Below are 25,180 nucleotides of genomic sequence, written 5' to 3'. Positions count from 1 at the left end.
CCCCTGTCTAGTCAGTCAGTCGATCAAGCTATTACGGTTATCATTTGATTTACGATACTCTTTACCATAGTGCTTCCCTGAGGAAAAATACGATACCCTGGAATACTCTAGGGTGAAGTACTACAGCGGTGATTTTGTACGCTTGCAGAATATCTATTCTAATCGGGCATAAGAAACACCAACAAGCATTTCTGGCGCCGTTGCCGGGGAAGCTATTGGCTAAAGATATCGTAGATAGTTTGATAAACTCTACTAATTGTCGCCGCTAACTCTAGCGGGCTTACCATTGCTCTCTCTATCTTTTGATCGATGCAGAGTAGTGCATGACTGGTTTTGACCTACCAAATAAGTTCCACCCAAATCCAGAAAGAATTGGGAGAATCGTGAGACGCCGCATCGTCCCACCTTAGAAGAGACTCACTTGGCCTGTCAGTTCACCCTCCACTCAACATCTCCATCCATGGCTTAGAAGACTCTCCGTCAGTTCTCTGCCCCGTCAAGTAGCCACATTCCTACTGGATTGAACGTCAACCAAGCCGGCAATGACGGCTTTGAGCTGAAGACTGGACTCGTGAATTTGGTCCAAGCAAGTCCGTTCTGCGAAAAGGCATCCGAGGATGCCAATGCCCATCTCCAGAACTTCTTGGAGGTGAGCAACACCATCAACCCCAGAGGAACTACTCTGGATGACATCCATCTTCGTCTGTTCCCGTTCTCACTGCTCGGGAAGGCCAAGACGTGGTTCTATTCCAACAAGGAAGCTTTCACAACATGGGAAGCTTGTTCAAATGCATTCCTAGACAAGTACTTTCCAGTGGGCAAGACCAACGCCCTCCGAAACAGAATTACCAGAATTCAGCAATTACCAGATGAGACCATCCCGGAAGTCTGGGAATGTCTCCAGGAGTACACTCAAGCATGCCCACATCACGGCATAGAAGAGTGGCTGATCATTCAGAGCTTCTTCCATGGCCTAAATCAGGAAGCCCAGAACCACGTTGACACAGCAGCGGGTGGTTCCTTCCTATCACTCGATGTTGCGGGAGCAAAGGCGCTGATTGACAAGATAGCTTCCAACCAAAGTTGGAAAGGAGAAAGGCAGCGAGCCCATCCCAAGAGCATGCATCAGATCGACACGGTCGATATGTTAGCTTCCAAGTTGGAACTTCTGATGAAGAAGCTGGAATCTCCGCACCATGAGGTTAGTCAGGTTTCGAAGTCTCGTATGACATGTGAAACATGTGGCGAGACTGGGCACTCGGGCACCTCGTGCCCATTAACTCAAGAGGACGCAAACTTTGTTGGGAGCAACAATAATCCCAATTCAGGATTTTGTCCTCAGCAGGGTTGGAACTCCAAGCCCAACCTCCCCTTCGGTCAACAACAAGGTATGGACTTCAATAACAATTTTCAACCCACATTAAAAGACCTAGTTTACGGCCAAAAGCAAATAAATGGTAACATTAGTAAAAAATTCCTTGCTAATGACAAGATCCTAGAATCTATGGCTGCACAACTAGAGGGATTTAATTATGTTATTAAGAACCAACTGAGCTTTAATAAAATGATAGAAACCCAAGTAGCTTAGCTTGCATCCTCATGTCCTAACGTTGACACGGGGAAACTACCTGGGCAACTGGAAGTACCCTCGGAAAAAAATGTTAGTGCGGTGACCACGCGTGGAGGTAAGACCACGCAAGAGCCACCTTTTCCAAAGGATGCAGGGAAGCAGCGAAAGACCGTAAGCGCTAGCCATACCGAAGTTCAAGATGAAGCGCAGGAGGAGGCTGTAGAATCCAACACTTCTGCTACTCAGGAAGACCCCGTGGAACCCCCGAGAACTTCGCGGGACTATCACGACACAACTGCTTTACCGTTTCCGGAGCGGATAAGGAAGCCAGTGACCGACGAACAATTCGGCAAGTTCATCGAGGTAATCAAGAAGCTATATGTGAATATACCACTTCTTGACGCTATGCTGGTATCCACGTATGCCAAGTATATAAAGGATATTCTTGGAAACAAGCGGACACTGCCCACCACTGAGGTCGTGCAGTTAACGGAAGAGTGTAGTGCTGCTATACTCGATCCTCTCCTAGTGAAGAAGAAAGACCCAGGCTGCCCCACCATCACCTGCTCAATCGGGGCTCAACACTTTTCGAACACCCTCTGCGACTTGGGAGCAAGCATTAGTGTCATGCCAAAGGTAGTTTATGACAAATTCAATCATCATGCACTTGCCCCTACTGCCATGTGTTTGCAGCTAGCGGACCAAACGGTCTGCTACCCCACGGGAATAGCAGAGAATATCCCGGTGAAAATCCAAAATTTCTTCATTCCCATCGACTTCGTCGTACTCGACATGGAAGTCGACGCCAAGACGCCGCTCATCCTGGGCAGGCCATTCTTGAGCACAGCAAACGCCCATATTGATGTTGGAGCTGGAGAGATTTAGCTCAACATCAATGGCCAGCAGGAGAAGTTGGCCTTCAAACCAAAGGTTGAACAATGCTCACAAGTTAAGGAGGTCCGTCGGAAGAAAAACCCCGAGAAAGAGGCACAGAATCATCTCTTCCAAACATTGAAGCCCTCATTGAGTTTGTAGAAAGTCTGCGGATTCAGGAGGAGTTACGAATTCAAGAGGAAGCGAAGCTAATCAAGCTTCACAATCAGAGGAATGCCAAACGACGGATCCAACATAAGAAATTTCTGGAATCACAAGAAGCAAAGGTTGAAATACAACCCACACCCAAGAAAGTGTGGCGGAAGAAAGTGTCATCACCCAAGACTCCATCCGGTGACGACAATCAAACCAAAGACATGGAGAGTCCGGCTCCGGACTCAAAACCCGAGCCCTCGCCATGAAGTACATGGCATGTATCCATCATTCAATTGCATATAGGATAGTTTTTCCTTGCACAATTTTCTTTCCATCTTGCATAATCATATTTTGAATTTTAACCAACGCATGTTTAAAATTTGAAATTTGCATCCAAAGAACATCACGAAAATTTTTCGAAAACTTTTGGCTGAGTTGTAGGCCGGCCGGCCCCACTTTTTCTCCTCTCGCAGGGGACAACCGGGAGTGAATTCTTGGAGTAACGAAGCAGCAAGGGACAAAGGGGGGAGCACGCGAACGTGTAGAGGCACACCAAGCGGCCTCATCAAGGCCGGCCGGCCTCTGCCCTCCACCCGAGTCCCATCACCACCGACGGGAGGCATCATCACCTGCAAGCCTAAACGCTAGACCGACAATGTGGCTCGACGGCCGCCGCACAGGAGCTGACCGGCCTGCCCCAGGCCGGCCGGCCTGGCCCTGGCGCCCCGCTATAAAAGCCGGCGAGCGCAGCATCCGTCGGTGCACCAGAAGCTCAGGTACACATGTCCCAGCCCGAGCTCCTTAATCTCTTCTCCCTTCCTTGAGTTTTCTTGCTTAATTGAGCTCTTTAGAGTTGATTAAGTAGACGACTCAAGTTCTAGCTCGCCCCCAAAATAAAATTTGAGTAGTAATTAGTGAAGTTCATAAACCAGAAAACACAAAAATATTTCCCTTCTAAATAAATTCATGCCACGCTGAACGTTGAATGTTAGTGGTGGTTTAATGCCCCGCAAAAACGACTAACGACTAACGTTAACTCTCTTCTTAACCCTTGTTTCCTTCAGGTATTGCTTGTACTAACCTTTTGCAGACACCATGCTGAATCGAGCCAAGGAGAAGGTCAAGAAGGCACTCTCGAGAAGGTCGAGAAGCTCGCGGAGTTCCTCTTCTTCTCGGGATACATGTCGGTCAACTCCGGTCACCGTTCACACACATCCCGGGAAGAAGAAGAAATTCCCGCAGTCCCACGGAGTCGCTTCCGCATCAGGATCTTGACGATGGTTGAACAAATCATCTTCAAGAACGACTACGAGAGGCAAGCACTCGAGCTGCTGAAGAGGCAAATCTATGCCCATGCCAAGAGGTTCGAAACACATTTCCTCATCATGATGGGACTTTTGCAAGACATGAACCAAACCTTTACCGCCGTCGGATGGGAGAACTCTGCCGACATCGTCGAGCTAGGTTCGCATCTCTTGACCATGGAATTTCTTATGTCTCTTACTGTTGAAGAAACCAGCACTGAAACTAAAGTTTACTTTCGGTTCTTTAACGAACAATTCGAAATGTCTCTCCAACAATTTAGTGTTGATTTGGGCTTTAATAAAAGATGCATCTTAGACCCCAACATACTTGTTGAGCATTGTCAATATGACCGTAGCTCTTGGTGGAGTGAAATTTCTAACGAACCCGTGAGTAGTAAGAACAGCATAGTCTCAATTCATAATCCTACTCTGAGGTTTCTCGCCAAGTGGCTCGCCATGGTTGTGCATTCTCGCACAGACCTTCGCCTCTGCAGCTTGCCTGAGCTACAGTGTTTGTACGCTATGGCGAACAAAATTCGCTTTTTGCCCGTTTGGAGCATGCTTGCTCATTGGCAGAAGATGATTACGGAGAAAAGCCCCATCGACATAACCCCACGGGTCACCCGTGTGGCGAGGTATGTCAAAACGATGGATGGCGCCGAAGTCACATTCCTGCCCGAGACGGAGGTGTATAGATACGAGGTCGGTCTTGAGCATTTTGTGCAAGGGCACATGATGCGGGAAGGGCCAGAAAATTCTCTCTTTATGTGCTACCCCGGGTATGATAGGGAGATCGAGCTTCCATGCCCGAGACTCTCTCTCTACTCGGTGAAAAGTCTAACATTGCAATGGAGAAGAGAGAACCCGCACGACGGAGTGTTGCAGGTCCAAAGACGAGGAGCAGGACCCAGCGCGAGCAAGCCGGAGCAAATCCATCACGACGGACGCCCCCGGTTCATGCCTCTGCACAACCGGGGCTGTCCACGAAGAACATGAGCTTCGAGGAGGCGTACGGGCATTACAACTATGACCCGTATTAGGCCGGCAGCAGTGGATTCGTCGGAGGACAAGGACCGTACTACCCCGCAGGCATGCATTCATCCTATGGTCCACAGATGGGTCCCTCATCGTCAGTATGCTTCAACTATGAGGACTCAATTCTTCGGAGCATCACGAACCTTTCGAACCGCATCAGCACACTTGGTACACAGCAGCAGCAGATGCAGGACACGATGGCACACAACACTCAGCTCACTCAGGAGAGCTGGGGGTTGAGCTCCGCTTTGCAGTACGACGTCTCGAATGTCTTCATCCACCTTGGGCTGGACTATCAGCAGTCCCAGCCATACCAGCCACCCGAACAGGAGAACAACAATGACGAGGAGGAAAACAATGACGACAACGAGGAGGACAAGGATGACGATGAGGAGGAGCCCGACGAAGGAGAGCAGGACTGCGATGAGGAGGACTGAGCTTCATCGAAGCTTGGGGGGACACACCAGGTAAGTCATCGCACCCGTTCTTTCTATGCAGTAGCCATGCTAAAAAAACAACAACAACAAAAATAATAATAGTAGTAATAAATAAATAATCTCATAACAAAAATCCCAAAAATATTTCTATGCTTTGAATAAAATGTATATGAGTGGGAATTCGTGTAAGCTCTTACTTTGGAAATGATGAATAGTTGCTCTGTTTAAACCCTGTATGTGCCTCGTTTACAGCTTTTTACTCTCCTAGTACCTGAACTAGTTGGCACATAGTAGTTCCACTGAAAATCTGGTTGCGTGGAGACATGAGTTCAATTTCTAAAGTCTAAGTTGTGGGATTCGAGATAGCCCAAACCGGAATTTAAACTTCTTGCTCTAGTAGGGAACCCCTCGGAATTCTTATAAAATTAAAATTTTGGTAAAGGTTTCCCATGGTTAAAATGACCCATCTAGAGCCTTATATTGCATAAACCGTTTGAGCTATCTGAAGTTACTTTGAGCTTTGTCGAATGGTGCATCCACTTCGGGAATGGTACTTGCCATCTATAGGTCTTCATCTCCCACATAAATTCACCATTTGCTAGCCCAAACATAGCTGGCCTGTTAGTCACCCACTCCGGGTATTGACATCCTCCTTTGCCAGATATGCTCCCCTGCAATCACCATCTCAACACTTCAGTTCATCCCACAAAAGCTTCCCATTCAAAACTCCAAAGAATTCAAGTTATATCAGCAAAAGAGAGTGGAGCTATCTTCTTTTAAAAAAAATGAGAGAGAAAAGAAAATTAAAGAGAAGCCAACTCTCTATCCCAAAGAGTTGCAAATGATGGAGTTCAAATAAATTTAAATAGGAAGCTATCCACTTCATCCCTTCATACCCTCCAAATATTTCATGTTCCATGAGACCTGAATTTCACTAAGTACCGACCCCGGCATGGATCACCCTTCGGCTGAGCAATACAGGTAACCAAGGTATGCACCCATCTTCCTACCCAAAAACTCCACATATCAGCCTTAGAGATAGAAAGAACATGGTCAGACCATAGGTGAGGATCATACACTTTGAGCGACTCGAGAGTACCATTGGGAAACCTGAACCTCTTTTGAAAAATTCTTGCAAAAATCCTAGCTGGGAACCTGAACAGGTAGCAGGGAACATTCCGGTGAAGGTTGTTCAGTCCAACAACCGCCCAAGACCGAGGGATGAAAAACAAATACGCCCCATCTTCCAGAACCTTAGGTATGAGCCAACTTTTCATAAGTACAGACGGGAAGAGTAATATGCTGTGCATAGAGTACCTGCAAGGGGGTAAACATTGACACAACTCCTCGTCCACCGAGCCTCAGTTTAAGCTTTGCTCGAGGACGAGCAAAAGTTTAAGCTTGTGGGGGGGGGTGTTGACGGCCTCAAATCCACATTCTAGCCATCAACTTCTCGGAAATAACATGAGCTTTACACCATATTCCATTCATATTTTACTTATTTCTAATGAGTTCCACAAGTTTTGGATGAGTTTTGATTGCAGGAGCATGTGTACCAAAAAATGAGCAAAATTGGGCAGAAACCCAGGCCGACCGGCCTCTCCTGGGACATCCGGCCAGGCACTTTCGAGAACAAGACCCCGGCTTCAATCCAGTGGCATTAAGACACACTCATGAGGTTCTGAGTCGAGGGTTGGGCCTCGGTTCAATTGGATACACCAAAAGGCATTGACATTGATCCAAAGACTCACAAGGCAGCCCAAAATCCAAAGTAATCCGGTGACCCACTTCCCTGGAGAATGCACAAAGGCAGAGTGAAGTGTCAGCAAAATAGAAGGCCGAGATGGGCCAGAGGGAGGCCGGCCTAGCACTTGCACCCGTGGAGCCGAAGCAACTGTCAACTGTCTCCAGGAGAAGATCAGAGCCATTGTCCGAAAGTCGGTGGCCACGTGGCTTGATCCCCAGGCCGCCCAGCCAAGGGGAGGTCGGCCGGCCCCACTTGGAAGCATCTCGGGCTGGGTCTTGGCGTGGAAGCTATGCTCAACCGTATTACCTGCTTTCAACCGACGCTACCTGCAATGCTGGCCGTGAACTGACCTTGGAAGGCTATAAATAGAAGGCACCATCCATCACTTCAACACACACCATTGGAGCTCTTCTCTCTTTACTTGTACTTTCTAGAGTAGGTTAGTAGCTTGGGAGTTAGAGTTGAGTCAAGCTTGCTCGGGATTCTGGAGTCGTCGGAAGTCTGGTATAGCTTTCTTTCTTTTGACATTATTAATATAAGTACTTTTCCGAGTCAGCTTTACTTTCCGTAGTCTTCCATATACTCAAGTCTGAGTGTTCAGCTTGAGCATGGAAGTGGTCCTTTAGCTTAGGCTAAATTATCTTTCTTAGTGATTGGGAACTTAACTTACGGGTTTTCTCGCCCGGACTAGAGTATCTCAAGTTAGTGCTCTAGGTTGAGGGGGATTTCTCTCGAAGGCCTCGAGAGAAATCCTAACACCGAGTGCAGACGTGGTGTCTGACCTTAGTGTTAGCTAGAAAGTGTGTTCCACCCCCACGGAACCGTTGTTGCAGTCGGTAGGTGGTGACAATCCTATCCGTCCTTTGTAGTCCACCATGTTCAGGTGTTTTCATAGCAGTAGTGCAGGTTGCCATTGGACTCCCCTCTCATCCCTTTCTGAAGTCCTTCCTCTTCCAACCGCCGAAGTAAGTTTTGCTTTCCCGAGAACTAGTTAGGTGTTTAGTCTGATCTAAAGAGGCTAGCTCGATAGGTTAGAAGTGTATCATGTGTCTTATCTCGCTTGTTGTCCTCTCAGCTGCTACCTCTCTAAGGATTAGAATCTTCGTGTGTCACTCAGTCATTGCGTGGCCATTTATCTCACTTACTGGCTTACCCCCGTCTAGTCAGTCGGTCGATCAAGCTAGTACGGTTATCATTCGATTTACGATACTCTTTACCATAGTGCTTCCCTGAGGAAAAATACAATTCCCTGTAATACTCCAAGCTGAAGTGCTACAGCGGTGATTTTGTGCGCTTGCAGAATATCTATTCTAATCGGGCATAAGAAATGCCAACAACAATGAAGAACACCGACTGTGAGGTAACCACGGCGCGATGAAGATCACCAACTGCGACGGGACCATGGTGAGCCGAAGATCACCGCGTGCGAGGAGACCATGGCGAGACGAATCACTGAGTGCGAGGTGACCACGCAGCGGTGGCGGCCGGCACCTCTGGCTACGGAGTGCAGCGGCCGATGCTGAGTGCCAGTGTGAGCTCGTGGAGCAATTTGGGTGGCGGCCAGCACCTTTGGCTGTAGCGCGGTATCTGTAGTGGTGGAGTACATGTAGATGGAAAGAGAAAGGAGGATGGAGTAATCTTTGGGTTGCTGTTGCCATGATCCCCATAATCTTCGGATTGGCACATGAAGTTATAAGATGGAAAGTTTTGCATTTAAAAAAAATTATATTCTGCACTGTGTATGGTAGTGGGCCGACAAGATCACCGGAGATGATCTAATCACTATGTCCCGTGGATCTTTCTATTGCCATTTCCGTTGACAACACCGGTCTGACTTGTGAGTGCCGGTATCCGGTGGATCTTTACGTTGCCACAATAGTTCCAAAAACCCATCCGATGGATATTTCCATTAACAACACCGGTCTGACTTGGGAGTGCCGGTATCCGGTTGATCTTTCCGTTGCCAGTATAATTCCACAAAATCCATCCAGTGTATATTTCCATTGACAACACCGGTCTGACTTGTGAGTGCCGGTATCCAGTTGATCTTTCCACTGCCACTTGAATTCTAGATTGCGTGGTGTGTACTAGTATATTCTAGAACAATGTATCTCTAATACAACACATAAGTTTAAACAAATTGCGTTCAAACTCAAAGTAGGTGAGCTTAGATCTTAGTTTTGTGCGCACTAGTGAGTTCTAGAACTAGGTATCTCAGATACAACACATAAGTTGAAACCAATTGCCTTCAATCCCAAACTAGGTGCACTCAGATGTTAGTTTTGTGCGCACTAGTGAGTTCTAGAACAAGGTATCTCAGATACAACACATGAGTTGAAACAAAATGCATTTGAACTCAAAGTAGGTGAGCCTAGATGTTTACTCCACACATCGGACTACACCACCGGACGGTGTTTCCCCTCTCAGCACCTTCAAGCGGGTCCCGCCTTAATCTTCTTCCAGCCAGGCCCTACGCGCAGTGCCACACTGATCCTCGCCCCACTGCGCAGTGTTACCACAGGCCCGCAAGTAGTGCAGCGTCATAAACCGCCAATCACACCTAGAATTTAAGGAATTACCAGCCCATGTCGCTGCCGAGCCGTTGGAAGCCCTAGGTCCATCCCCTGCACCTACGAAAGTGTCAGCCCTGATGCCATTCCTCCCTCACAAAGCCGTAGTCCCCTACGACCCACTTTCGCGCTGCGTTCACTGTAACTGACCTCGCGCCGCCAATCGTCGTCGAGTCGCCCGACGTCACGCCGCCGTTCGCTGCTCTTGCCTCAAGAACGTGGTGAGCACCGTTTTTACCATCATATTGTTCGCCCAGCCGCGTCGCCACGCTGCGCACCGTACCGGTCCCGACGCACGCGCGCCATGCCTCACCCCGCCACGGTGCGTCATCGTTTCACGTCGCCCTCGCTCTCGGTGCTGCGCATGTTCCGTTCGTACTCAAACAAAAATCAATGTGGACTCTTCAAATTTTAATTTTAATTATGTACATTAAATCCAGGAAGCATGATGATTCCATGCCTTTGCTTACTTGCTCAGTTCTTGTTTTCTCATGTGCATATTGTAATTCTTTGTCTACCCGATGTATCCCTAGTTACCATGGATCCACTTCAACAGTCCCTGAACGAGGTGAAGGAGAGGATGGAATAGTTCAAGTCAGACCGGGCCAACTTGCAACTAAAGATCATGCTAGACCGTTGCAAAAGTACCATGAGCAGGAAACGAGAGTGTATGGTCATCGACCGTCATGTACAAGCTGAACGTGCCAAACAGGAGAAACAGATCTAGACTGCATATGATAAATGGGCCCTCGAGTGGGAGCATCAAATGGTACACCTTGCGAAAAAAGCAATAGAAGAAGCGTGTGATGCCTTTCTCTGGTACAATGTAGATCAGGAACGCTCCATCTCAAACACGGGGTATACCAAGCTCATTGAATAAAATTATGGCAGAACCAGTCTGAATTATACCAGTTTAAGTGCACTAAACATCTAAAAGCACCTCAACCGATATAATCACTGGTCTGTCGGGTAAAATCCCGATGAAACTACTTGATACCGGATCGTAACACAAGTATACATCCCGCACGAAGGCGAGTCAGAGATACAGCAATTCGACAATATTCTATATTACATAGATAAGACTATAATTTACATCAAAGTTAGAGCTAGAAAGTTGAAGAACTTTAAAGAGATTTTACAGAAGCTAAGTGTAAAAGAGAAGTTCTGCAGCGGAAAAGTAAAACACGATATACAAAAATAGTAGGGGTGATGTCATGATAAGCCCGGACATGACATCATTCATATGAACCATAGCTGGTAGATTGTTCCCATTCCATCGTCCAGCCAGTAGGTAAAGCACCAGGCCAAGTCATACTATTGTTGTGATCATCAGAAGGCATTCATGAAAACAAAGTTACAAGCAAGTCTGAGTATACTAATACTCAGCAAGACTGACCCGTCTAAGGGTATACAGTAGCCCATTAACTAGACATGCAAAGCTTGTGAAGGCTCTAGGTTTATTTTGCTAAAAAGCAACAAAGAGTAGGTCCTTACTTTCAAGTTTTAGCTTTCAGATTCTAGTTGGATTAACCATTCTAGGTTTGCACCTATCTATATAAGCATGGTATAGAGAAATTATTTGCATCCAACAAGATTGAGTATCATCTTTGTTTGCACCTAACTCACACGCTTGCATCACCGTTGAGTCACTCCCAAGCAACTGTTGGCTTCTCATTCCAGTTCATGGATCAGGGCCACTCTCCCCAACTATAGAGAGCCGCCATTCTCTGCACCTGTGATCGTTGTGCAACATATAATAAACTTTCGTCATAAAATAACTTCCTATCTCTAAGAGAGAGTGGGGTAAAGTCCACTTGCCGGGCCGATCAGTTACTGGGCTTGCCGCGTACCATATTTACGGCATGTGGCTAGTACTTTCATATGCTTAACCAACACTACCACACACTGCGACCTTAGCAAAAATTCAACTACACAGGCGGGATATCCAGATCCTTTCCATGGTCCTTATAGTGACTGCAGGAAGTAACAATCAACTCCTATAAGCTCGCGAGTGACATAAAATCACTCGACTTTTACCGGTCCTATTAGCATAGCATCTAGTCGAACTCCGTTTCTGGTGTTCAAACAATAGGTTCCTAGAATTATGCATTTAAGGTTTGCATTCAACTCCAATAACTTAAATGCACAAGTAAATAATAACCATAAGTTGCATAATTTAAAATAATGGGATTATGCACCGGGGCTTGCCTGTATTGGTGTTTATAGAGTCAGTGGTCTTCGGTTCTTCTGAATCAGAGTTCGGGGCTTCAGTTAATTCAACGTTGGCCTAAGCTTCTGAGAAAACCACTTCTGGATCTTGAATAAACTCGTACGTTTCATCGACTAACGATGTTTCATATGCAATGCAGTAAAAGTAAATTAGTGAAGTGCTTGAGTATAGCTTTCCTTCACTAAAGAGTTGAACACTCAAGAAAACAACCATTCAATTTCTATTTACTAGGCAGTCATTTATGGAGTAAAAAGGAACATAAATAACTCCATAAAATAACATGAAAGAAGGGGTTTTTATTTCTAAATAAACCACAGAAAGATCTTTCTTTAAATATAAGCAATATAGAGAAGAAAAGTTTTGAAATCATGAATTAAAATCTACTAATATGTTTTGAAAACTTTTGAAAAGTTTAACATGCTTCAAAGATCACATATTCAAAGCTTATTTGAAATAAACTCCCAAAATAAAAGATCCAAGTTTGAAAGACCTATAAACTAATTTTATTTTAAAAAAATTACTACACAAGGTTTCATAGCAAACTCACCACATCATCATATAGAGTTACTCACAAGGAACAAAACAAAATTAATTTGACATTTTTCTGATTTTTCTAGCATTTACTAGAATTTTTCAAAGTTCACAATGCAAAGAACTTAAACTCTTACAAAAAGGCCCTTGAAAAGAATTGAATTAGAGCAATCAGGTCCCTGAAATTAAAGATTCCTTGCAAATAGGCCGTTGGCCGGTTTTGGGAACGGGGACAGGGGAGGGCGGCCAGATTCCGGCGAGGGGCTTCGCCGGCGGCTATAATGGAAGGGCTAGGGAGCATCAGCAGTTCAAGGCGGACCTGGTGGAGGGGTCGAGGTAGCCTGGGGCTGATCGGAAGTGACTCGTCGGCGGCGAGCACTGGCAGCAGAGGTGCTCGTTGGCAGCAGTGCTCCGGTGGTGGATTGGCGGCGAGAAATGGTGGGTGAACTTCACAGGGGTGCGGTGAAGCTAACAAGGGGTTTGGTTTGGTCGGAGGGGTCTTATGGCGATGGATCAATGGGGAGCCGAGGTCGCGGGAATTGGAAATGGGGGCGGCGGTGAGGAATGCCATAGCTGGGGATGGACGGGGCTATTTATAGCCCGAAGGGAGGGGGCTGAGTACGAGGAAGAGCCTGGGGATCGAGTTTGACAAGGGCAAAGGCGAATTTGTCGACGGCAGCATGTTTCTGCGGCAGCCGGCGGGATGGCGCAGTGCGGCGGCGTGGCGCATGCTCGGGTGGCCAGCAGAGGCAGCGCAAAAGGCGGCGGTGTTGCACGCGCAACGTGTGGAGGTGGCAGAGCGGCACGGGGAGGTGAAACCGGCGGCGGTCAAGCTCACCGGAGATGGAATCAGGGGCGGCGGCGGACTGCCTTGGGGAAGGAGAAAAGGGGCGCCGCAAAAGGGGAAATGGATCGAGGGGCCGAGGAGGCTCACCAGCGCATCAGTTGGCAGCCTGGGGCAGCCACTGGGCCGGGGAACCGGCGGCAAAGGGTGGCGGCGGCGCCCTCTGTTTCTCGGTAGCTCGAGGTTGAAGAAACTGTGGGTGGGCTAGTTTGCAATTAAATGAAAGTTCAAGGGGCTAACTGCAAACTAAAATTCCCCACTAATCTAGGGCTCAAATGAAAAAGTGCCCAACATGAAAGTTGTTCAATTTTTCAAGATCTACAACATTTATGTTATGCAATTTTGCACTAGATCAAAGGTTTTGAAAATATTTTTATAATTTCAAAAGAACATTATTCCATTAAGGAAACAAATACTTTTTAATAGCAAAAATATAGTATTTTTGGGCTAGAATGCAATAATGCTAATAAGTAAATATTTTTAGCATATTTGCAATAAGGCCCATAACAAGTTGAAAATACTTTTCAAGCCAAAACTTTTTGCAACAAAGTACTTATAATTTTTCATAATTACCAAAATACCCCTAGTGTTGCATAGAATAATTTTTAACTATGAAACATAATAAGCACCAAATCCACACATTAAACCCTAATTTAGCAGCTAGACACCTGAGGTGTCACAGCCTACCCCCCTTAAAAGAATCTCGTCCCGAGGTTCGAGAATAGACATAGACTGGGATGCTAGGTACCTGGATTAAGGAAGTCAGGAAAATTTGGTTGCTCCGAAAGTTTAGCAAGAGTAGTAAAGTTGATCTTGCCTTGCATGTCTTGCTTCTTGCCCTTGCCTTGATTGTTCTGGTTAAAGTTTTGATTAGAATTCTGACCTTGTGCAGGCTTCTGGTTTCGAGGGCAATTCCTAGCAAACTGCATAGTACTTCTGCAGAGATAGCAATGGTTGTTATTATTTGGATAATTGGGCGATTGAAAATCTAATCTTGGTCCAGACTGTTGTTGTTGAGGCACTGAGAGTCTAGTTGCTCCTTGTTGTTGGGGTGGCCTGAAAATCCATCTGCCTGATGAAGCATTCTTTGGTGGGGTCTTGGGTGTTGTATTCTGCACTAAACAATACCTCAGTGGCTGCACACCTAAGGGTTCAGTCGGTGCCTTCCTCTTCTTCTTGGCACGATGCGCTTTAATACAATCGTCCTGAGTGGTTGCCATGTTTACCAACTCATTGAAACTGTTGGGGCGAACAAGATTAAGATGCCCTTTGAGCTTGGTGTTAAGACCACGACGAAAACGTTCCTGCTTCTTGACATCAGTGTCTGCATGATGACCCGCATACTGGCACAAGTGATTGAAGACTTGTATGTATTGAAGCACAGTGCGGGTTCCTTGTGTAAGCGCCAAGAATTCATTCAGTTTCCGATCCATGAGTCCCTCAAGAATATGATGCGCCCTAAAGGCGGTCTTGAATTCTTCCCAATTGACAACATAATCGACGGGCAGCATGGCATGATAATTATCCCACCAAATGCGGGCGGTGCCACATAGCTACTGGGCGGCGAAGAGAGTCTTGTTTGCTTCGGAGCATGGTACCGGCAATAAAGCGAACTTTGACTCTATGGTCCGAAGCCATGCATCTGCATCTAGGGGCTCGTCAGTCTGGTGAAACAACGGAGGATGGGTACCAAAGAAGTCTTGATATCCCGGTGCTAGGGGAATATAATCTTCACGTCCTTGCTGCTGAGAGCGGGGTTGGTTTTGCTGCCGCTGTACTAGTTGGCGTATCAGCTCAGTTAGTAGAGCCATAACTTCTGCCAAATTAGGAGGTGGTGGTGGCGGTTGCTGACATCCACTAGTCTGGCCATGGCTAAATCCTTCAGGGGTACCACGCGTTGATCCCACCATTTGAATCATGGAAGGTGTCCATTAGATCCCAGTTTATCCTCATTTCCATTATCAAATGGTATGATGTTGCCAAAAAAGGTTCACAAAAATCGTAGGATATGATTCATTGAAACATAAAGTTTTCAAAAGAATCAAGAATGATCAAACTATATACAAAGCTAGTTGATCATTAGAAAACTTCTTGAACAAAAGATCAAGGATGCAATGGCTTGATCTAAGCACAACTAGTCTACCACTTCTAAGGTTAACTAAGTCTAAGTTTTAGAACCAGGCACTCACCATATTTCCCACAAACAAATCAAACAAGATAAGCACTCTAAAAGTCCTTAAAAAGATATTCAAGCATAACATTCAAGTTTTAACAATGCGTGCACGTTCTATCGTCCTCACAACCAAAAATAACTGTCAAATACTTTTGGTCTTACGTGGTTAATTTCGGTGGCCTAGATACGTTTCTCCCTATATTATCTAGTCGATAGATCCTACCCGTTCTTAGCCTATCGAACTGTAGTTAGGGTACCTGCAGAAAACACATGACCTGCATAATTAATGGCCACCTAGTAATACCCATATAACATCACCCTAGGGCTTTACAATCTAAGCAGACTCCTTAACGAGTCCAACGCAGTTTTGTAAAAACTTTGTTGAGCACATCTTTTATTCAAAATATTTCTAAGATTTGTTGTACCATCATGAGTATACCTGCCCGCTCTGATACCAGCTGTGGCAGAATCAGTCTGAATTATACCAGTTTAAGTGCAGTAAACATCTAAAAGCACCTCAACCGATATAATCACTGGTCTGTCGGGTAAAATCCCGATGAAACCACTTGATACCGGATCGTAACACAAGTATACATCCTGCATGAAGACGAGTCAGAGATACAACAATTCCACAATATTCTATATTACATAGATAAGAGTGTAATTTACATCAAAGTTAGAGCTAGAAAGTTGAAGAACTTTAAAGAGATTTTACAGAAGCTAAGTGTAAAAGAGAAGTTCTGCAGCAGAAAAGTAAAACACGATATACAAACATAGTAGGGGTGATGTCATGATAAGCCCGGATATGACATCATTCATTTGAACCATAGCTGGTAGATGGTTCCCATTCCATCGTCCAGCCAGTAGGTATAAAGCACTAGGCCAAGTCATACTATTGTTGTGATCATCAGAAGGCATTCCTGAAAACAATGTTACAAGCAAGTCTGAGTATACTAATACTCAGCAAGACTGACCCGTCTAAGGGTATACATTAGCCCTTTAACTAGACATGCAAAGCTTGTGAAGGCTCTAGATTTATTTTGCTGAAAAGCAACAAAGAGTAGGTCCTTACTTTCAAGTTTTAGATTTCAGATTCTAGTTGGATTAACCATTCTAGGTTTGCACCTATCTATATAAGCATGGTATAGAGAAATTATTTGCATCCAACAAGATTGAGTATCATCTTTGTTTCACTTTTTACTCCATGTGGCAAAGAGATTAAGCAGTCTCAATATCCGTGAGAGGCGGAACAGTTCGAACCGAATTTTAATCCTTGCAAGGTAAACCTAACTCACACGCTTGGAGCACCGTTGAGTCACTCCCATGCAACCGTTGGCAAAGGGCGGCGGCGGCGCCCTCTGTTTCTCGGTAGCTCGAGGTTGAAGAAACTGTGGGTGGGCTAGTTTGCAATTACAGGAAAGTTCAAGGGGCTAATTGCAAACTAAAATTCCCCACTAATCTAGGGCTCAAATGAAAAAGTGCCCAACATAAAAGTTGTTCAATTTTTCAAGATCTACAACTTTCATGTTATGCAATTTTGCACTAGATCAAAGGTTTTGAAAATATTTTTATAATTTCAAAAGAACATTATTCCATTAAGGAAACAAATACTTTTTAATAGCAAAAATATAGTATTTTTGGGCTAGAATGCAATAATGCTAGTAAGTAAATATTTTTAGCATATTTGCAATAAGGCCCATAACAAGTTGAAAATACTTTTCAAGCCAAAACTTTTTGCAACAAAGTACTTATAATTTTTCATAATTACCAAAATACCCCTAGTTTTGCATAGAATAATTTTTAACTATGAAACATAATAAGCACCAAATCCACACATTAAACCCTAATTTAGAAGCTAGACTCTTGAGGTGTCACAAAAATGACTCATACATCAAGAAAGATGAAGATACAATGGACTCGGCTCTTGGCCTATTAAAAGCAAAGTTCCATGCTTTGGCCTTGGAGCACTTGAACCTGAAGTCCCTGGTTGAGTTATCCATCTCGCAGGAGAAGGCTCGTGGCAAGAAGAAAGTCGAGATAACTATGGTACTAAACTAATTGATATTTTGCAATATGTAATGATACAACTACCTAAACGCCTCAAATGTTTGCACTTTTAGGAACAAGACGGTATTATCTCTATGTCACGGCACGATTTTTACATACTATCAGACAACGAGCATCACCCGATAAATGAAATTTATTTTGCAAGAACGAATTGTTCTCAAACTACCTTAATTTGTGTAATCCATAATACATGCAGGATGTGGTAATGAGTTTTAAGGTCCACCATGTGAAGGAAGTATATTTGGATCTACGGAAGTACGACGACAGTCGTGACCAACTTAGTCAGTTTAGAATTTTGGAGCCGCAAACTATTGAGTACCTCTTTATGGTGCAGTGTCTATGTAATCATGGATACACAGGAAGAGTTGAGTTGTATTACCTCCCACCATTGAGTGAGCTAGCAACAGGACTAGTACATATCACTGGAGAAGAAGACGTAAAGAAAATAGTGACTGCTCATGTTAAGCAGGGGATTAGGAATTTTCATCTCTACATAGTGAATGGTTCAGATGATCATGAAACGGATTATGGTTATTTGGACGGCATGAGTACAGGCTTCAGTTCACAATATTCTTATGAATACTCTGCAATGCATTTATGTTATTACAATGAACTTGCAATGCAGGGCAAATAGGGTGTTGAAATAGGCGATTCTTCGGGCACCCATTCGGATTGTGAACAGGGCATCTCTTGTCCAGCACAGAAAAAACAACGGCATCAGAAATCAAAAGAAGGGGGGCAGTAGCTCGGCCATGTAGATCGATGGCCATGCATGCATAATTTGTCCAGAGTACACGAATACTGTGATTCTACTAAGTATGAGTCCATTTACCCCTTTATCTAGTAGGACAGAACTTGTGAACTTGTGTTGGCTACTGTTGAACTTGTGTTTGCTATATTTGATTTGCAAACTTGTGTTTATTTTGAACTTGTCTTTTGCTGTTGAGACTAGACCAATTCACTACGCATGTCAGCAATGCGAGAAGTTTCGGAGATCGGTTCCTCTGACATCCGTTCCTCTAACATTAGGTCACTAATGCGTGGTCCCGGCCCCACGCATCAGTCTCCAAGGCGGATGTCAAGGAAGACCCACCATAGTTGTTGGATGCGGGTCCCGTTGCTCCTTGACCCCTCCCATTCTATATAAGGCAAAACTGTCGCCGCTTCTCCGCCCTTTCTCGCTGTTCATCACTTCATCTCCTCCCAAACCATCCCATCACCATAAAACCCCACTCCATCTCCGGCAAGTGCTGAGGATGCACTCATCTAAGATGCAGGTGCCGGACGGCCGAGGCTACTTCATGCGGAGCACAGCCACCCTTGCGGCGGCGGCGGCGCCGACGTGCTAGGAAATTACCCTTAGAGCACCACTTGTTTTCGCAACACCACATATTTTGTTGCAATATCTCGTTCTATGGCAACGGCCGTCATAATTCTATGCGATATGTGGGTCTTGTAGCCACCAAAATTATGGGTTGCGTTTGTCATAACCTCCATTGCAAGAGGTAGATGCTAATGCCACGATGAAAAAGGTAGTTGCCAGTACGGTACCTGTTGCAACTACTGGTTTTGAGTTGAAATAGTTTTAATTTAGTGTTGCTATAGCTTATTATTGTTGCAACCACTATTTGCTTGGTTGCTAGTTGTTATGCTTATGGCCACGAAAACACCTCGTTGTATGAAACTAAACCAGTGTTGCGATAGCTCGAGCTATATTGCATCAAAAAAAATTATTGCAAGAACCTATGAATAAACCCACGATAAAATTGCGTTGTACGAAACTAAACCTTTGTTGTGATAGCTCGAGCCATAGTGCATCGAAAAAAATATTTCGTTGCAAGAACTGTACTTTTTGTATTTTGGCCTTTTTTTGGAAAGAATTACACATTCAGACTCTTTTAGAAATGATTTATATTTTTAGATCCTGAGTGTCGACACTACGAATTGTGGCGCCGAGATAACACGTCTCGGCGTTATAACTCATAACGCGAAAATACTTATCACCAAATTAACTTGACTTCGATGTGGCATATACTTGGGCGCCATAAGTTGCGGCGCCACCGGCAGCGACCGCAAACGAGAGGCCCCGCGCGCGGGCTGCCCGCTGCTCCGTCACATCTATCGCGGCCGCTGCCGCGCGCACTAGGAACGGACAGGGCAGGCCGGCAGTGGCGCGTCGCGGCGTCGGGCATGGTGAAAAGAAGGGCACGAAAATCGAGACCTACCATTGATTCCTGCCGTACAAGTAGCTGCGAGTGCAAGCCTGTGGGCACAAATATTTGATTCTTTTATCTTTGTTCGATGACCAAGATGCACGGCACACAAATGCACAGTGATGCACAAACATCTACTGTGTTCTACAAAAAATATAGTTTTAGTATTTAAATTTTATTCCACAAAGAGTGTAGCTTTAGTTTTTAATGAGATCCATTTAATAAAATAGTTTCAAGTACCATGAAAGCATGGCATAGGAAAATGTAGAGCCAATCAAATATTTAGTAGATAGTATTTTTTAGTTCCAATGCACATGTATTTATTGAGAATTCAAAAAACCAAATAAATAACACGATTTTCAATCATAATTGGTAGAAATAATTAGGGGCAACAAGGTCATTTCTTTGGATGAGTAATATGTCTGAAACTTTCTAAAACTACACTTTTTGTGGGACGAAAGGTCTAGGTGATAAAATCCCAAATTATTTGCCTAACATGCAACTTTTTATAGTGTAATATACTAGGATGTATTTTTTGCAGAAAATATTGAAACATGCATACTAAAATAGTGAGCGTAAATATTAAAATTATTTGCCTAACACTAAACTTTAGTCATCATCAACTAAAGATGAACACTCCAAAAATCAAAATTTTACTTGAAGCTTTTAGACCGGAGCATGCAGAACTGGGCATCCAACGTACTCTATGCATAGTAGAGACTATGGCCCTGTTTATCTTTACTCATAAACCTTGTAAAGACAAAAAAATGTCACATTAAATATTTTGACACATATATGGAGTACTAAATAAAGTTTTTTTATAAATTTTTTTACATGTATGGACTGTAAATCGCGAGACGAATCTAATGAGCCTACTTAATTCATGATTTGTAACAGTAACCATCTGCTAATCATGGATTAATTAGCATCATTAGATTCGTCTCGCGATTTACAACCCATCTGTGAAAAAAAATTTATAAATAAATTTCATTTAGTATTTGAAATTAGTAAAATTTCGTCGCAAAATTTTTTTTTCTTTAGAATTAAACACGACCTAACTAGCGAAGAGTACTAGTTTTAGATATTTTAATTAAAATATTATTCTCTCCAGCCACACGTCACATTGGTTTGTACTGGTCCATGCTTTTTTTTTGTTATGCACTCTGTACTACTAGTACTAGTGGAGTTGAAGGCGAAAGTCAAACGCAGCACTGTGAATCGCAGCAGTAGATGATTTCCTCTGTTACTTGGATTCTCGTCCAGGCTGCCCTGTTGCTTGGATTCTCGAGTCCAGGCTGCTGTGCGCCTTCACCGCTGCACGTGGTCCCATGCCGCGGTTAGCTCCCGTGTCAGTGCGCCGCGAGCTGGCAGAGCCCCGGCTGGCCACATGTGACACCTCGGCGCCATAAATGGTGGCGCTGAGCTCAGCGCCATCAGCTATGGCATCAAATTAGCTGTCACATCAACATCATATCAATCTAGTAATAAATATCTCGGCGCCATGAGTTATAGCGCCGAGACGTGTTACCTCGGCGCCATGATTCGTGGCACCGACCCTCAAGTTCAAAAATACAAATCGTTTCTAAAAGGTGTGAATGTGTAATTCTTTAAAAAAAGAGCCAAAATGCAAAAAATATGATAGCAAGAACCGACGAATAAAACCACGATTAAATCTCATTGTATGAAACTAAACCTTTGTTGGGATAGCTCAGGCTATATTGAATCTAAAAAAAATTTTCGTTCCAAAAACCTATGAATAAAGCCACAATGAAATGGTGTTGCCTTTCTTGTGGTCGTGTGTTGCGATAGATCGTGATATAATGCATCGACCAAGGATTTTGTTGCATCAGTTAAGTGTTATTGCAACCAACAAAATATGTTGACTTCATTGTACTCTATTTGGTTGCTTTAGAATTGAAACCTGTTATGCAAAAAAAACCCTAAACGAAAGCCCATAGGTGCATTAAAGAAAAGAAAAAAACATCGCCCCTATCAAGATCAGCGCCGCCGCTACCAGACTCCAACACCCCCCCTCCCCATCCCTCCTTCGCCACCCACACATGGCGCCAGCCGCTGTCCACCATCCTCATCCGTCCTTCCAATCCACACACGGCACCGGCCGCCGTCACCTTGCCTCCTTGCTTCGCCCGCACAGGTCGCCGGCCGCCATTATCTTGCCTCCTGTATGCTGTCTGATGCGGCCTAGGCTGTGCAAGGTATTCTTATTTTCTTGTCACACTATTAGTCCTGTAATTGCAGAGCTTGTTGAATTGTAATTTTAGCTTCATAATGGCTATTTATTCTATGTCTACATGCTTATTGCAGGGTGCAGGCAGTAATACATTTCATAGATTGTGTATTTGTGGATACTGTGAAGGATGTTAGATGAAGATAGGAGGTGGCGGCGTATGTCAAGATATACATCAGAATGGCAGGCAGGATTCAAGAACTTTCTACAGAGTGTATTTGGGGGCACATCTAGTGAAGAAACAGCTCCATGTCCATGTACTCGATGCCGCTGCATGTCTCATCGAAGTGAAAAGGAGGTTCGAACTCACGTGGCATTGAGAGGGTTTGATGAGAGTTTCATTCAAGGAGAAGGTAATTGTGAGCCTTCGTTAGTTGAGAATGATAACAATGATGGCAGTGCACGAGATCATGCTGAAGGTTCCCATGATCTAATTTCTTCACTGATCAGGGGTGTTATACATGGAGAAGTCGTAGGACAAGATGAGGACAAGCCAAATGACATTGCAAAAAAACTTTATAAGTTACTAGAAGAGGCAAAGGAGTTGTATCCAGGTTGCAAAGAGGTTACAAAGATTTCTTTCATTGTCATGCTATTTCAGATTAAATGCATGGATGGAGTTAGTAATAGCAGTCTAGAACGCATACTTCGGTTGTTCTTGCTTTGTGCTTCCTGATGGCCATTGTCTCCCAACTTCCTTGGAGAAAGTGGAGAAAGTTGTTCGAGATCTTGGCCTCCATTATGATAAGATTCATGCATGTGTCAATGACTGTGTGTTATTTCAGGGGGATTATGCTGAAAAGGATAATTGTCCAACATGTGGTGAATCTAGGTGGAAAGAGAAAGGCGGTACTGAAAAAGATGATCCTATTGAGAGTGATTGTGGAAAGAAGCTAAAGTGTTTTCCACGTAAGATCCTTCGTTATTTTCCACTTATTACTCGCTTGCAAAGATTGTATATGAGAGCATTGACATCGAAGCTGATGCATTGGCATGAGGAAGAACTAGTAGCTGATGAAAAGATGTGTCACCCTGCAGACTCATTGGCATGGAAGCATGTGGATCGTGAGTATAAGGATTTTGCTTCGGACCCTCGCAATATACGGCTCGGTCTTGCATCTGATGGCTTTAATCCTTTTGGGATGTTGAATGTTGCATATACTACATGGCCTGTCATCCTAATCTCTTACAACTTGCCTCCTTGGTTGTGTTTGAAGCAACCCTATTGGATGATGTCTATGCTGATACCAGGGCCGAAATCACCTGGAATGAAAATTGATGTCTATTTTCAACCCCAAATTGATGAGTTGATAGAGTTGTGGGTAAAAGGTGTTAACACATGGGATGCGAAGGTGAAGAAGAATTTTACTCTTCATGCGCTTCTGCTGTGGACCATAAATGACTTCCCTGCTTATGCCATGCTATCTGGTTGGAGTACTAAAGGAAAGTTTGCATGTCCATACTGCCACAAAGATATAGAGTACTTATGGTTGAAATTTGGGTCCAAGCATTGCTGCTTGGGTCATCATCGGTTTCTACCTCAGAACCATAAGTGGTGCAAGAACAAAAGCAGCTTCAACAACAAGATAGAGCGGAGGGAGGCACCTGTGCCACTGACTGGGGCTCAAGTTCTACAGTAGTATGAATGTTTTGAGCAACCAAAATTTGGGACAACAACAAAGAAGAGGAAGCAACGTGAAGAAGGCAATATGTGGCACAACTGGAGGAAGAAGAGTATATTTTTTCAGCTGCCTTACTGGAAAAAATTGTTTGTAAGTGTCGGTGTCCTGACCCGGCGGTCCGGCACCAACTAGTAAAGTGCTGCACGATCTCTCTTCCTGGATGGTTGATGCAAGAGGTAACACAGGAACACACAAATTTATCCTGATTCCGACCGTGGGGCCGTACATCCAGCAAAGGGTGTGCGAGTGCACTGTAGGGGGTACAAGCGAGGCGAGAGAGGGAGGGAAGCTCCCAAGTCTCTGCTAGAGGAGAACTTGATTGAGGCGAGTGCCAATATCGGGGCTCGGCAAAGCGTGCGTGCTCTGCGAGTTGTGTTAAGTGTAGAGATCGGCCCAGATGGATAAGACAGAGATTGCCTCCCCCTTTTATAGACACAAGGGGGGGGGGGCGGTGTACATGTACGGGAGGGGGGAGAAGTCGTCGTCTTCCCCGAATCGGGGGTGTGCAGTGGTCGATTACTATAGAAAGGATGTGGGGGAGCATTGGAGATCATTGCACCGGGCATGCAGTCGTCCTGGGTGTCATCTTTGGCCTTGTGGAGATCGCGCCGGCGTCCTTGTAGCTCCAGCAGGCGGCGTGGTGGTTGCTGTAGAGAGTACCGTCCCCTGTGCTTGATGTGGCGGTGTGCCGAGGGTCCTGCAGGCGGGGGTCTTGGCCGGGTCAAGGTTCTAGCCGTGCTCGAGGGTCGTGCCCATGCCATTCGAGGGTTCTGTGGAGGGGAAAGTACATGGAAAGTACGAGGAGTTGGCAGCACAGTGGAGGGAGAAGCGCCACGCACGTTCGCACAGTGCATCGCAGGTTTCCACAGTGGTGCCACAGTGCCAGGGATAGCTATTCAGTGTCCGGAGTTGGTGGATAAAGCCTCAGTCGTAGCCACTGTGCGGAGTGGTAGCCTGACGCCGTCTGACCCGGGTGTCGCGGCGGAGTTGTGAGCATTTAATGCCTCCGTACGGCGGGTGGCCGAACGAATGGCTGTTTGGTCGTTTTCGTCGAGGGGTGGCCTAGAGCGAGGCGGAGTCGATCCGTTTGCTCGAGGGTAGGCTCGCTACCCTCGAGTGAGGCGGAAACACGGGGTGCCGTCGAGGTCCTCGGTGGGGAGCCCTCGAGCGAGCCGGAGGTTGCCCCGCGGGTTCGAGCGGGTTCGGATGGGCCGCATTGTGTTCACGGGCTGTGGACTAGGCTTCTTAGAGTCCTTTGCTTTCCTTTGGATCGGAGGGAGGCTGTAGGACTTCGTGGGCCCGGTTGCATAACATGTGTTTGCGTTTTTAGGGCGATTTAGTCCCCTGGTTAGGGTGCCCCTAATCATTGTACCCGACAGTAGCCCCTGAGCCTTTGTAGGGATGAGCATCAGCCCTGCAGAGGCTTGATCCCTCGAAGGCGCGACTCGGGTGCCGACCGTGGGGATTTTGTTTTGTCCGGTGGGGGAGTGACGGTGTTCC

The 25,180-nt window shown here is 45.2% G+C and overlaps 1 non-coding gene across 1 annotated transcript; it reads right to left on the bottom strand.

Moving 5' to 3' along the window:
- Positions 1-829: 829 nt before the first annotated feature.
- LOC120657802 lies at positions 830-936 on the bottom strand. The gene has a single exon (XR_005668338.1). It is a non-coding gene; the product is annotated as a small nucleolar RNA R71 (small nucleolar RNA).
- Between the last annotated feature and the right edge of the window lie 24,244 nt (positions 937-25,180).

This window comes from Panicum virgatum, chromosome 1N, assembly GCF_016808335.1.
Source record: "Panicum virgatum strain AP13 chromosome 1N, P.virgatum_v5, whole genome shotgun sequence".
NCBI classification, from domain to species: Eukaryota; Viridiplantae; Streptophyta; class Magnoliopsida; order Poales; family Poaceae; genus Panicum; species Panicum virgatum.
Note: the sequence above shows the minus strand (reverse complement) of the source record. Positions and strands in the feature narration are given on the sequence as shown.